At 46.0% G+C, this 14,217-nt stretch overlaps 1 protein-coding gene across 1 annotated transcript in view; it reads left to right on the top strand.

Annotated features, from left to right (window-relative positions):
• C8A (complement C8 alpha chain) overlaps positions 1–14,217 on the top strand; it is a 56,900-nt gene that overhangs the window by 33,091 nt on the left and 9,592 nt on the right. The window lies entirely within an intron of this gene.

Below are 14,217 nucleotides of genomic sequence, written 5' to 3'. Positions count from 1 at the left end.
CCCGCACGACCCAACCAGGGCGGGGGACTAACTGCAACTGGGGTACATGCCCTTAGTGGGAACCGAACCCAGGTCTCTCCAGACCACAGGCTGATGCTCTAACCACTGAGAAAACCGGCCAGGGCGAGTTTGGCTTTTGTTTTTCAGGTGCCACATATAAGTGATAGTACGCAGGGGCGTTCTCTGTCTGGCTTCCTTCGCTCAGCATAGTGCCCTCGAGGTTCATCCTGTTGTCACAGATGGCAGGATTTTCTTATTTTTTAAGGCTGCTAATATTCTACTGTGTATCTACACGGCATCTTCTTTATCCATTCATCTGCCACCTCTTCTCTCTGTTGGCTACTGTGAGCAATGCTCTGCGAACATCAGAGTACAGATAGCTTGTTGAGATAACGCTCTGTTTCCTTCGGATAAATACCTAGAAGTGGGATGGCTGGACCATGTGGTATTTCTATTTTTAATCTCTTGAGGAACCTCCATACTGTTTTCCATAGTGGCTCTACCAGTTTATATTCTCACCAACAGGGGGCACAACTGTTCCCTTTTGACTACATCCTTGCCAACATTTGTGATCCCTTATCTTTCTGATAATAGATATCCTAACAGGTGTGAGGTGATTATCTCATTGTGGTTTTGATTTCTCTTTCCTTGATGATTTGTGACGTTAAGCACCTTTTAATGTACCTGCTGGCTACTTGTATGTCTTCTTACTTAATCTTCTATGACTTTGTGCAAGATGATAGGTTTCCTGACCTCTATTGTGAAGGAACCAAGGCTGAAAAGTCCTATCACTAGTAAGTGAAAATACATGAGATAGTCTGAATTATGGTCCCAGCTTCTTTCCTTTTTATCACAGCTGTTTTTGTCAAGACTCGAAACCTGGGAATAGTTTTGACTTCTTCCCTCTCTCTTCCCACATATCTTGTTAGTCACCTCCTCGGTATCTATGATCTGTCCCTCCCTGTCCATTCCCATGACTACTGCTTGCTCTGCTGAACCAGGTTCCCTCCAGCCAAGCAGGCGTGTGCAAGGAGCAAAGTATCAGAGGTCAGATGAATATTCTACAAATACCTTTGGGACAAACATGGCAGTGGTCTGTTCTCTTCTTATTTATTTATTTTTCTTTATTGATTTTTAGGGAGAGAAGAAGGGAGAGGAAGAGAGAGACAGAAACATCGGTGAGAGAGAACATCTATTAGAGAGAACATTGATTGGCCACCTCCTGCATGCCCCTCACTGGGGATCGGGCCCACAACCCCAGGGCACGTGCCCTGACCGGTAATCAAACTGGTGACCTCTTGGTGCGTGGGTCGATGCTCAACCACTGAGCCACACCAGTGGGCGGTAGTGGTCTGTTTTTAACCCCTCCTCTTTATGCTAATATAGGTAGGTCCTGACACATTTGTTTCAGCTTCTGTGCCCTTGATTTCTCAAAAAGCAACATATAATAGTTTTCTATCAGGGAAAGAATCTAAGTAAGTCTGACAGGATGCCCCATGAGGAATGCTGTAATGCAAACCGTGCATAAAATAGAAAGTAAACTAATAGTCTTCAAGAATCCAACGGCTCACGATTCCATAATTTTGGGCTATATTAAAAGGGCTATGCAAAGACCTTACAGAAAATGACTTCTATTGATGCTTTTCTTATGAAGGAAACCAGTCACATTTGGTGGCCCCTGAAAGCCACAAGGCAGTGTGGAGTGAGAGGACTCCTTTGACCAAGATATCTTTGCTTTTCATGTAGGCTCTGCCATTTAAAAGTGAACATTTCCTATCTCTCAGTCTCATTTTTCCCATAACTAATGTATGGATAATAAGCCACTTCAAAAGGCTATTATGAGAATTAACCAAGATGATATTTTTAAGAAGCACTGCAATAAGTAAAACACTGTTTAAACAGTAATTACTATGATAGATTACAGTTTTTGGTGTGGTCAGCAGGTACTGAAGGTGTTGGATCAGGGTCTGTGGAGTGAAGAAATGCGCTGGTGGTGGGATAGCAAGGCAACCAGGCTTTGGAGTTGGAGACACCTGGTGGGGACCTGGGTTCTACTCTTTAGTGGCTACATGACCTTGATCAGGGCACTTCATTTCTCTGAGCCTCAAAGACCTAAATGGAATAGTAACAAGGGTTTGAGAATAATTCCAAGTACATTTTGCATGATAAATGTTTAAGCGGACATTTTTCCCTTTAGTGCAAGATACTAGTATAGCAAAATGCAGTTAAAAGCCTGGGTTCTGTCATGAGCTGTGTGATCAAGGACACATTGTTTAATCATTTTAAGTCTCAATGTCCTCCCCTGTTAAGCTGGAGATAGGAATGGCATTTACCTCGCGGAGTGGTTGTGGGGAATAGGTGGACTGATCCACAGAAAATATTTAGGGCAGCGCTCAGACGCTAGTAAGCGTTTGTTGAAATAAACGTCGGTTGTTGAAAAACGGTTCTGAATCAGATTGCCCGGATCAGATCACATCTCCACCATCCATCTGCCTTGCGACCCTCAGGCGAGTGGGTTAACCTCTCCATGCCTCAGTTTCCTGTTCTTCCAAAAGAGACGCTGACAATACGGACCCCAGAGGATTGTTGTGAACATGAAATGACTCAATCTATGTGCGCATGTGTCCCAGGGCCTGGCATGTAGTAAGTGTTCAAGAGTGTTGCTTATTATTGCTGTGCTATGTTGGTGTTATTAGTACCACGTGTTTATTATTCCCAGCTGTCCAGTCTGTACTATTAACTGTCCCTCATCTGTAGAGTGGGGATAAGATGACCTATCTCGTAGGGGTCTGCACCTGGTCAGCTCTGAAACGTTGTTCAAACGGAAGGGAAATCATTATCATGATGCCTGGCTGGCTGTGGTCGGTGCTTCTGCTATAGACTTGGCACCTCAGCAATCATGCTTCCTTCCCCACCTGTCCATTTCTTTGATCAAGGTCATTCATTTCTGTCTCTAGAGCTTCATCCAGTTTTGGAGGAACTGCTCTTCCCATTCATCAAGGTCACTTCGAATTCTCATCACTATCTTTCAAAGTGTTAACAACTCTGCCCAAACCTATGCCTGCATTCCATCATTCCTCCTCTCGATACATGCCGGATAACAGTGACCCTGGGAGAGACCCTTCCAGGAGGGCACAGTACATTCAGCCTGTCATTAATTGTTACCTTCCAGCTCGGGTCCTTGAATCAGCTGGTCAACTACCTAACACACAGGGCAGAAAAGCCACAGGGACACAAAACCTCTTTAAAGTTTATGCTAATTACAGTTCAACATTCTCTTCTCTTCCTTCCCTTCCTTTATTCATATACTCATTTAGCTTTTCACACAAGAAACACTTACTAAACACACACAACATGTAAGTAAGCACTGTCTACATACCAATATGATCCCGCTCATTGAGGGTTTATAGAAAGTAATAGGGTTTCTCTTTGTCATAATCATATGGATTAGAGTCAGGACTGATTTAGTACATGGACAGCCAAATTGGTTACCACCTAAAGTGAATTAAAATTTATTTTGTATTCATTGTACTTAGTTAACAGATATATTTGGTTTTAATAAAATATATTTATATATAATAACTCCTAATATTGGCAAAGTATAATACATTTACATCATTCGTGATGATCTTCATAATAGCTTATGAGGAATTGTATTATTTTTCCCACTTTTACAGTGAAATAGCTGAGGTCCAAAGAGCCTAAATAAATGGCTCAGCATGATTCAGTTAGTACTGAGTCAAGGTCTTGTGATGTAGAGTCTGTGTATTGTCCAAGTATTTACCAGCCTACACATCTCCCCACATGTTGCATTACTCATTCTGATACTATGTACCAGCGGCCCTAGCAATGATGGTTAGACAGCCAACATTTACTGAGCATTTCACTATGTGGCAGACACTGGATCAAGCATTTTTCGATATACTATCTCATTTAATCCTCAGGAAAGACCTGTGAAGAGGATACTAGAATCCCCAATTTAAAATGAGGAAATGAAGTTCACAATGTTAAGTAACTCGCCCAAGGTCACATTGCTGTTAATTGTTGGAGTCAGGGGTCAAACTCATGAACCTGTGGTCTTAACATCTCTCGGAGATGTTTACGTAGGATTTTTCAAACTGCAGGCCACAGCCCATCAGTAGATTGTAAAAGTAACTTAGTGGGTCATGACCAGCATTTAACAAAATGAAACAGGATATAACAGGCTGGAACATATGAGTGCATCCACCAATATGGTTAAGTATTGAAACTTATTTTAGCTGGATGTGTGTGGGCTGGATGGTGATGTAAAATATGTTGTTTATTTGTAGGAGTAGTCAAAAAAGTATTAAAAACACTATCTTAACCCACTGTGCTCACTGACTATAGACATATATTGAATCACTTTAAACAAAGGAAAATCATCGAGAGCCATAAGGAAGGCATTAGGAAACATACGATTGGTTGAGATTGTAACTAATTGGTTTCAGAGAACAATAGAATATTTGCTACATATACATGTAAAGAGATTTACTACAAGATTGACTCACACAATTATGAAGTGTGACAAGTCTCAGAGGTTTCGGTTCATGTTCCAAGGCAGGAAGAAAGCCACACTCCCAGTTTGAAGGCAGGCAGGCAGGAGGAATCCTCTCTTACTCAGGGAAGGGTCAGCCTTTTTGTTCTATTTTGGACTTCACCTGATTGGATGAGGCCCATCCACATTAGGGAGAGAAATCTGCTGTACATAGTCTACTTGTTTAAATGCTGATCTCACCCAAAACACCCTCACAGAGACGCTCAGGATAATGTCAGATCAAATAGCTGGCCACAATCATGGCCCAGTCAAATTGATATATAAAATAACCACCATGGCCCTGCTGGAGTGGCTCAGTCGGTTGAGCGTAGTCCTGTGCACTGAAAGGTTACTGGTTTGATTCCCTGTCAGGTCACATACCTGAATTGTAGGTTTGATCCCTGGTCAGGGCACATAAGAAAGCAATGGATTGATGTTTCTCTCTCTGGTCCTTTCTCCCTCCCTCCCTTCTTCCCTCCCTCCCTCCCTCTTCCTCTTCCTCTCTCTAAGCATGCCCTTGGGTGAAAATTAAAAAAGTTAAATAAATAAAAATAAATAAAATTAACCACTACAGGAAGGTAGGCAAGGGGGGAAGCTAGAGGCAGATGTGACTGTCAAGACAGGTGTAGAAGTCTCATGCAATGGACAGGCTATGCACGTGCAATGCAAGCAGCATTCCCTGAGTTCTGACTCTGGCAGGCAGTCTCCCCATGGCTGTCCTCTCATTTGAGCCTCTTGGCAGTGCCTGGAGCTGTGTTTATGACTGTCCTCATTTCACAATGAGGCAAACCGGGGGGACATGACGTATCCACGGTGACACCACTGGGTAGAAGCAGAGTGCAGTTTGAAATGAGGACTTCTGATCCCCAGCTTGACGCTTTTTGTGGTACATCTGTATATTTTATTTCATTTATCTTCTCTTTAAAAAGCTATCTGCTTGGGATAGCTTTGAAAACGGTTAAATCAGGTTTTAAAAATAATTAAAGGAGCCCTGGCCTGTGTGACTCAGTTGGTTGAGTGTCATCCTGTGCACTGAAAAGTTGCCAGTTCAAATCCCAGTCAGGGCACATGCCCGGGTTGTGGACTCGATCCTGGTGGGGGCATGTGGGAGGCAGCTGATCGATGGAACACTCTCATATCCATGTTTCTTGCTCTCCTTCTCTTGTCATTTCTCTCTAAATCAATTTAAAAATCTTTTAAAAAAATGAAACGTTTTCAGATGGTTTAAAAAATAATTAAAGAAATATTATATTCAATATTCATCCCTAAATACAGTTTTGGGTCAGTTAGACCCATTGACTGGGAGTTATAATTGGGAGAACAGTTAAAGGTAAAACTGACCAGCTGTGATTTTCTGCTCTGAAGCTTAGGTGTAGTCGGAGCCCGGAAAAGGCGTGGTGTGCTGGCACTAGAAGAGGTGAACCGCAGACACGTGTGGGCAGAGAAAGTGTCTAACACAGAGACAGCAGGTGGTTTTAATAGCAAATGCTGCAGGGATTGCTGAGTTGAGGATTGTGACACCAGATAGGGGCTCAGCCAGAAAGTGCTATGATCAGTTAGTGATGTCTGTCAGAGGCAGGCGACTGGGAATGAGGGCCTCTGGGCTGTGTATTTCCTATTTCTTTATGAGAAGAGACAACAGCAGCCAGATGATGAAGCTGTGTATGGAGAGTAATTGGGGAGGGGTAGATGTAAAATTTAAATCTCTCAAATTTCTTATACTTTCCATTATATATATATATGTGTGTGTGTGTGTGTATAAATCATTGCTGTTGCTTGCTTATAATTCCCTTTCAGGAAGGTCCCCTTGTTACCCAAAGTAGGAGGCAGGAAACACTCAATCTCTAAGGATCTAATTTCCATCCATTGGCTCATGCATCCTTTCACTCATCCAGTAAATATTCACGGAAAACCCATGATTTCTGGGGACACAGGAATGAAACACTGACCCCTGCCCTGGAGAAATGTGCAGCGAATTGGGTGTTAAAAACAATACAACGTGATATATGCGTGAAAAGAAATAAATACAGTAGATGCAGAAAGGAGGGATCAACCACCTTGCTTCCCTTCCCATTTTCTAGACTCTAAAGACATTTAAAGATGATTTTCCAAAATCAGTAGGAGCAGGAGCTTGTCTGGTGGAGAAGAGAGCTGGGGCTTTCTAAGCAGAGGGTACTTCATGAGAGTGGCTGAGGCAGCAAGTGGGTGAGAGTGAGGAGTAGGAGAGAAGCGTCCGAGTTCACCCCAAGGTCAGTTTCTGTTGTGGAGCGCTTCCTCCTGAGGCCAGTGCAAAATGAGAGCAGCCCTGTGGTTGGGTTATGGCAGGAAGAATGATGGTATCAGTAACCTAGAAATAGAGTCAGTGTTGGCCTCCAGGGAGCTCCAGGGAGGACGGCATGGTGCAGAATGGCAAGCTGCTGGAGCCATGCAAAGGTGAGCATCAAGACAGGAGGGTCCTTGCCACTGGACAAGAAGGCCAGCATTCAAGTGAGCATGCTCTGGCCCTGCTCAGCCATCCAGCTCCATCAGTCCCACTGAACTTCCTATCCTGAGCTACTTGCTGGTTCTTCGACTTAATCCTACTCACTTTCTGCTTGGGGCATTACAAAAAGGAACATGTTCTTTCTACCTGAACGATGTTCCCCTCCCCCCCCTTCCCTCCTTCACCTGGTTACTGCTTACTTGTCCTTAGTCTCTATGTAGACAGGACTCTGCCAGGACGTCTTTCTGTCTCCCCAGTTCTAGGTGGGGAACAGTCTTCGGTGCTTCAGAGTACTAAGATTTAGCACCATGTATCACACTATTGTGACTGCCTGTTGCCCACGCATCTTGTTAATGGTATATCCTCAGCATTTTGCCCAAAGCTGAGGCTGCCCACAGTGGAGGCTCAGTGTCTTTCTAGCAGGAATGTTCAGAATCCCAGCCCGTATAGGTTGGGCCTCCTCTGGAGCTTCCCTACAGAGTCAGGGCTGGATTCTTAGAGCCTGAAGTAGGTAAATTGGACAATGGGGAGAGCAGGGACCTGATTGTGAAGGGTCTTGCATTCACGTCTAAGCAGTCTGCCCTGGCCCAGAAGGTCTTCTGCTGTGCCTGCTAACCAACCAGTCACCCCGAACAGACAGGCACTGGATTCTACAGGCTCCAGGCTTTATCCCCAGTTACCATGACAACCAGGCTTCACGGTGATGGATGGCATTGATTGACAGACAGGCTCCTGGTGTCTTGGCTCTGTCCCCACTCCCCTTAAGTCATTTGCATACACATGGATTTCAGAGCTACTCAGTGCCATCCTTCTGATTTTTGTCTTGATTTTGAATTATCACCTCTATCCCTGAAGACAGCCTCAGCCTTAAAGGAGAAAAGGTGTGATGATGTCAGAATCACTCCATAGCTGCCTTAGCTCTCCCTCCCTTAGGCGACACAAGGTGTCATGGAGAAAATGGGCTTTGGACACAGACTTTGGTTCAATCTCAGTTCTACTTGCTTATTTTATATTTTTGGGGCAGGTGACTTAAACAATCTAAGCCCCTATTTACTCATCTCTAAAATGGGAAAAACTGCACCTGTTTGTGGAGTGACACGTGACTATGAAATAAGGTAACGCAGGGAAAACGTTCCCTAGCACGTGATGACACTTACGAATGTGGGTGTTCCCTGGGTCTGCTTTACTCCTCATGGCTAAGAGCTTATACTGCAGAAACGTTAAGAAAGTTTGTTTTCACAAACTCCTCAGCCTCCCCTGTTCTCGAATTTGCCAGATTCAGAATCAGGAATGAAGAGCCCAGTCTATACTCTATAGCATTTCTGGCAACAGTAATAATAATAGTAAGATTTGTCCGTTTTTGCTAGTTCTAAGCCAGGCACGATCCTCAGCACTGCCCGTGACATGGCTTAATTCACTTCACTCCGCAACAAACCTAGGAGATAGACACTGTTAAAATCCCCACCTTACAGACGAGAGCACTGTGGCACCGACGGTGAGTGAGCACGGCGACTTCCAGCTCGGCCAGCTCCATGTGAGAGCCGGGCCCCAGCTCTACTGCCTCTTGTCGTGACCAAAAGCATCCAGAAGGGCCAGAGTCCCTGAAGACGGCCCTGATCAGGCAGGACGGAGACCTGAGATTGCAGTCCCCACACTGCCTGGGGAGCATGGGTTCCTGTCTCTGAGCTGCTTTGTGGAATGAGGTGGTCATGGCATGAACAGCTTGGTAAGGCCATGGGTATGCATGCCACACGGTGAATATTCCTCTGCAGAGGAACACGCACGTGATGAAATGGAACACGCACCGAGTTGGGGTGCAGCCTACCGACATCAAACCCCTATTCTCAGGCTTCTTAGCATGCAACTTTGGGCAGGTTATCTGACAGTAACAGCTAAGATCTGTGGACACTTCATTGTGCCAGACACTTTCTTAGGGACTCGTGTAGAAAGTATTATCACCCCCATCTCACCAATGGAGAAAATGAGGCCCAAAGAGGTTCAGTTACTTACCTGACCCCAGAGTTCACACTCTACCCTTGTCGTTACTGCGAAATAGGCAAACCCTCCGAGCCTCCAGTGAGATAATGCAGATAAAAGTGCTTTATCAAATATCAATTCTTGATCAAGCATGAGCTATTACAAAGATGTGATTTGTATTGTCAACCAAAAGAAGCCCTGTGACTCCCAGACATTTTGGAGGCATCGTCAAGATAGGCTGGCATCAGCCCGCCCCTGAGCACTTCTGAAGGCTTGTCACATGCCGGGGTCTGTGCTGAGCCTTGTAAACCCAAGAGATGACTTTGTAAGTTTACTGTATGATTGGAGAAACAGACCAAGACACTGACCATTACTAGGGTGTGCTAACTACTATGCTGGAGAGAAGCTTCGAATACCATGGGGGACACACAGGGACTTGTGGGGACATAGATAGGGCCCCTGGGAGCAAGGGAAGGTTTTCTAGAGCTGAGTGGAGCAACTCAAGGAAAGGGGTGTGGGGACGTTGTAGTCAGAGGGAGCAGCACACGCAAAGGCACAGAGGGGCTAGCCCTATTATTCCCAGGTGGTTGGGAAGAAGCATGGTTTTTAATGGATAAACAGAAGCACGGAGGGAGCAGGTCAATTAGCTAGTACTTCCCAGCTCGTCCAACCACACCCGGAACAGGCATCTTTTCCAGTGTTATGACATGAAATAGGCCAGATGATTCTTCCTTTCCATTCCGAGGCTGTCTTTGGGCTCAACCAATGTAGCAAAGCACCATGGCAGATAAACCACAGCATCCAGAATGACATTTGTTTGTTGCAAAGAGATAAATAATGCATTACACCTGCTGTTTTCCACCTGATGCTTTTAGTCTGAAGAGCAGCAAGTTTCTACTTGCTGGCTTCTGCCCCCTCAGACGTCGGGTGCCTGGTTCTGCCTCTGAGCCCATTGGGGCAGCATCTCCGCACAGGCAGGAGCACCGCTCTCACCCGCACCACGGCCACGACCGGGGGATCAAGCAGTAGACATGTGGCCGGGCCAGCACAACAGTTCCCACTGAGAGTGGGAAGTGACCCGGGGGTCTGCCAGCACTTCCTTGACCGACCTCCATGTCCTTCTTTTCACTCGGAGTTTGGGTCCCGTCGGCCTTTCTGAGCAGAATCTTGCTGCTCCAGATGCGAGGCCTTCGCAGGGTCTCCCTATGCTCTGTTCTCCTGGCTTTGTCTGGTCCACCCCTGCTCATCCTTCAGACCCGCTTCTGGGGTCCTTCCTCTGACCCCCAAGGAAGGCTCTCCTGACCCTGCTGCCCCCCTTCAACGTCCTCCTCACACAGCGCAGTAACTCAGCGGTGTCTGTTCCTTACTGAGCTCAGGGACTGGTATTTTGTCCCCCGGGTAGGATGTTATAACTTTCCCAGTGAATCTCGTTTTGCTATGCTTGGTCTGTCTATCCATCCAGCTATCTGAGGGCTTTGGGGATCCCGATTCTTTATATGAATTGTCCTTGGTTTTTCCTAGTTTCTTCTTCTGCATAAGATATAAGCCTGGCTGCTAAGCCCATATCGAAGACACTGACGAAGGCTTTGGCCGAGACAGGGCAGAGGCCGGCGCTCTGCAGCACACCCGCCGAGGGTCCCGGTAGGACCATGGTACACAAAATCTGGCCCCAGCTGCACTGCATAGGAATCCCTTGTGAGAATTCATCTTCCAAATACAGATAACTGATAACTCAGAAATACAGAATCAGCATTAATAGAGGTGGGGCCCATGAACTATATTTTTAATAAACATTCACATGATCTCAGTGTGTAGCCACGCTTGGGAATCAGCAACTCCAGAGTTTTCTGTGTTCAAAAGCCAAAACCAACACCACTGTGATCTGGCCCAAAGTGACGACATCTCAGGTGTCCAGCTTGGTGAGACCCATGGCAGAGCATTGCCGGTCCCGTAGACGTAGTCAGTCCACCACACGACACACACACCTAGGCGACTGATGCACAACCGCCCTGACCTTTCTCTGCTCCCCCTCCCCGCCCCCCACTGCTTTCTCTGCTCCCAGCTTCTCTCTTTCTGGTTCTGTGTCTTGGATTTTGGGACCACATTTGAGCATCTCTGCCCCCACTCCAGCTCACCACGGGCACTCTTTAGACAGCTCTGGTCTGGCCTCCCCATGGCCCCCGAGGAGATCCCTCTCCTAGCTGGTGCACTGAAACAAGCAACTCTTGGATACAACTCAGTCTCCATTTAATAAATTGACCTGCGGCTTCTCAAGGCTAGGACCTCATTTACCCAGATTTGCATCATACTCCTATTAGTTCTGTTCTCACCGTGTCCACAATGCCCAGCACACAACATGCTGGGGTTGGTACATAGTAGGTGCTTACTAAATTTTTCTGTCTGACGCAGAATTCTTTAGTCGCATGCAATAACTAGAATTAGTGAAAAAAACAAAACAAAACACAGGCGTCTAAGCAAGACAGACGTGAGTTCGAATCTCAGCCCCAGCATTTGTTAGCTGTATGGATTTGGACAAGATGACTCCCCTTTGTGAATGTAGGACATCACAGCTAAACCTGAGAGGTGTGGCTGGGTGTCTGAGGGCACTGTCAGCTCTCACACTATGATGGAGGCACAGACCTGCCCTTTCTCCCTGGCAGCCTACTTTGGGCTCCTCAGAAGGTCATTCATTGTAGTCTGGCCGTGCTTTTCAAGTCCAGCTGCTGGACTGGTCTCCTCCGAGCAGCACACGGCAGGCTGCCGGCAGACCCTCATGGTCGGTCACCCCGCGGCAGCCCCAGCCCCCCTCAATCAGCCAGCCCTGTCCCTTAATTCGGCAGCACTCTGCCACTCACCTGAGTAATTAATCTGGCTTCTGCCTGTGAATTCCTTTCATCCACTTTTGTTTACTACTGTTGAAGCATTTTTAATCAAAACAATTAAATATGCTAAATCTTCCCCAATCAGTAAGGCATTATAATTTAAAAGTGCTTGAACAGAAATGGTAGAAGAAGCCCTTCGCCTGTTTCTGAGGCTGGTGCTGAGAACATCACGTCTCCCAGGCACTCAGCTCAGGGTTCTTGGGAAAGTGGCACTCAGAGTCGCGGGGGGCTGCGGCTGCCGCGGGCCCTGGAGAGGAGCCCGTCCAACCGACTCTCCGTAAATGGGAAACCGAGGCCCAACGAGATCATGGGCTCGTACAGGGTGTCAGTGATGGGGATTTTGTTTTGTTGTTTCACTTAAAAAAAATATGTACATGTTTAAGGTACACACCATGACGATTTGATATAGACACGAAGTGAAATGATCACTAGACGAGCAAACTTAGTGACCTTTTCTGTGTGTAGGAGCGAGTACTGGAGGACCACTGGCTTGGCACATTTCCGGTATGCAGTGTAGTATGATTAGCTGTGGTCCGCAGGCTGTATGTTAGGTCTCTGTGCTGCGTTGGTCCCTGGAGCTGCACCTTGTGGCCTCTGACCAGGGTCGCCCCACCCCCCTCCTGGCCCCTGGTGACCACTCTCCTATTCTCTGCTTCCATGTGTACGACTATTCTAGATTCCACTCCTAAGTGAGATCATGCAGCCTTTTTCTTTCTGTGTCTGGCTTATTTCACTCAGCATAATGTCCTTCAGGGTCATCCAAGGTGCTGTAAATGGCAAGGTCTCTTTATTTTTATTTATTTATTTTTGTTAATTCTCATCTGAGGATATTTTTTTTTCCATTGATTTGTTTTAGAGACAGTGGAAGAAAACGGGGTGGGGGGGGGGGAGAAAGAGAGAGAGAGAGAAACATTAATGTGAGAGAGACACATTGATTTGTTGCCTCCTGCGCACATCCCAAACCAGGGCAGGGGATCGAACATGCAACCCAAGTACATGCCCTTGACCAGGAATCAAACCTGCAGCCCTTCAGTGCATGGGCTGATGCTCTGACCACTGAGCACACCAGCCAGGACCTCTTTATTTTTTAAGGCTGAATGATATTCAGTTATACACACACACACACACACACACACTTTTTTTTAACCATTCATCTGAGTGACTGAGATTTGAATTCAGGATTTCTGACTTCTAAGATTCTGTCCATCAGAAGCCCTTACCAAAAGATACACAGCATTCACTTACTCAGTGTTTTCATTATTCTGAAATAGTTACTGAGCTCCTCCTCCGTGGCAGATGTTGCACGGCGACGCTGACAAGAAAGTGGTGAATAAGATAAAAGTCCTTGAACTCAGAGTTTGCAGTCTAATGGGGTTCAGGCAGGTAAAATTTGTTACTGAATACTCCCTTGAAAATATTCAATCTAATCCTCAGCTCAACTGAATTATATCCCTAAATAATTTTTCCTTTGCGGTTGCCAGGATAATGTAATAATTATTATACAGTTGCAGTTAATTAAAATTAATGATATTTCATATGACAAACTCCAGTTCACACCCTCCAGAAAGCTTTAGCTGCAGAAAGAGTTGAACTCTGCAGCAATGCTCAGTGTGTTGCTCCATTCTGCTTTCCTAGCCGTATCTCCCCAGGATGACCAAGGGATGACAACTCCGCTCTGTTCATTTACAGCCTGTGGGGTCAGGGCACAATGACTCGACTGCTTTGAGAATTATGTTCCTCATCTGCAAAATGCAGGTTCCTCAGTGGGACAAATACAGAGATGTAGGCAAATGAGATTGCTAATATGGGGCTCACAGTTCTCCTGGGATTAGAAGGCAGGTACCCTCTCCTGGAGACATCTCTCTCTTCTAACAGCACACTGGCCTCTCTGGAGAGCAAGGAGAACCTGGGCAAAAAGAACTGTGACAACACTGGCCACGCGGGTGCAAACAAGGCACATTGGTGGATCTGAAGAAAGAGCCAGGTGTTCTGATCCAAAATGCTTCATGGAGTAAATGCCCTTTGAACTGGAGCTTGAGTAGACTTTGGAAAGGTGGTGAAAGGGAGAGAGAAAGGGGCAACCTGTGTAAAATCGCAGAGTGGGAATAGACCAGGCACTGCGCTGGGCGTAAAGGAATATGGAGGCGGGTGAGAGTCACTGCCCCACGGAGGCTCAGGAAAGAGTGTGCAAAGGAAAGGGAACTAGCATGTTTGAGTAATTGGTATGTGCAATACATAGCTCTTCTCATGTCAAGAATTATTGGAGCTGGAATCGAGAACATTGAAATTGGGTAAAGAAACTGGATTTCAACCCAGATCTC

Source organism: Molossus molossus, unplaced genomic scaffold (genome assembly GCF_014108415.1).
Source record: "Molossus molossus isolate mMolMol1 unplaced genomic scaffold, mMolMol1.p scaffold_m16_p_12, whole genome shotgun sequence".
Lineage (NCBI taxonomy): Eukaryota > Metazoa > Chordata > Mammalia > Chiroptera > Molossidae > Molossus > Molossus molossus.
Note: the sequence above shows the minus strand (reverse complement) of the source record. Positions and strands in the feature narration are given on the sequence as shown.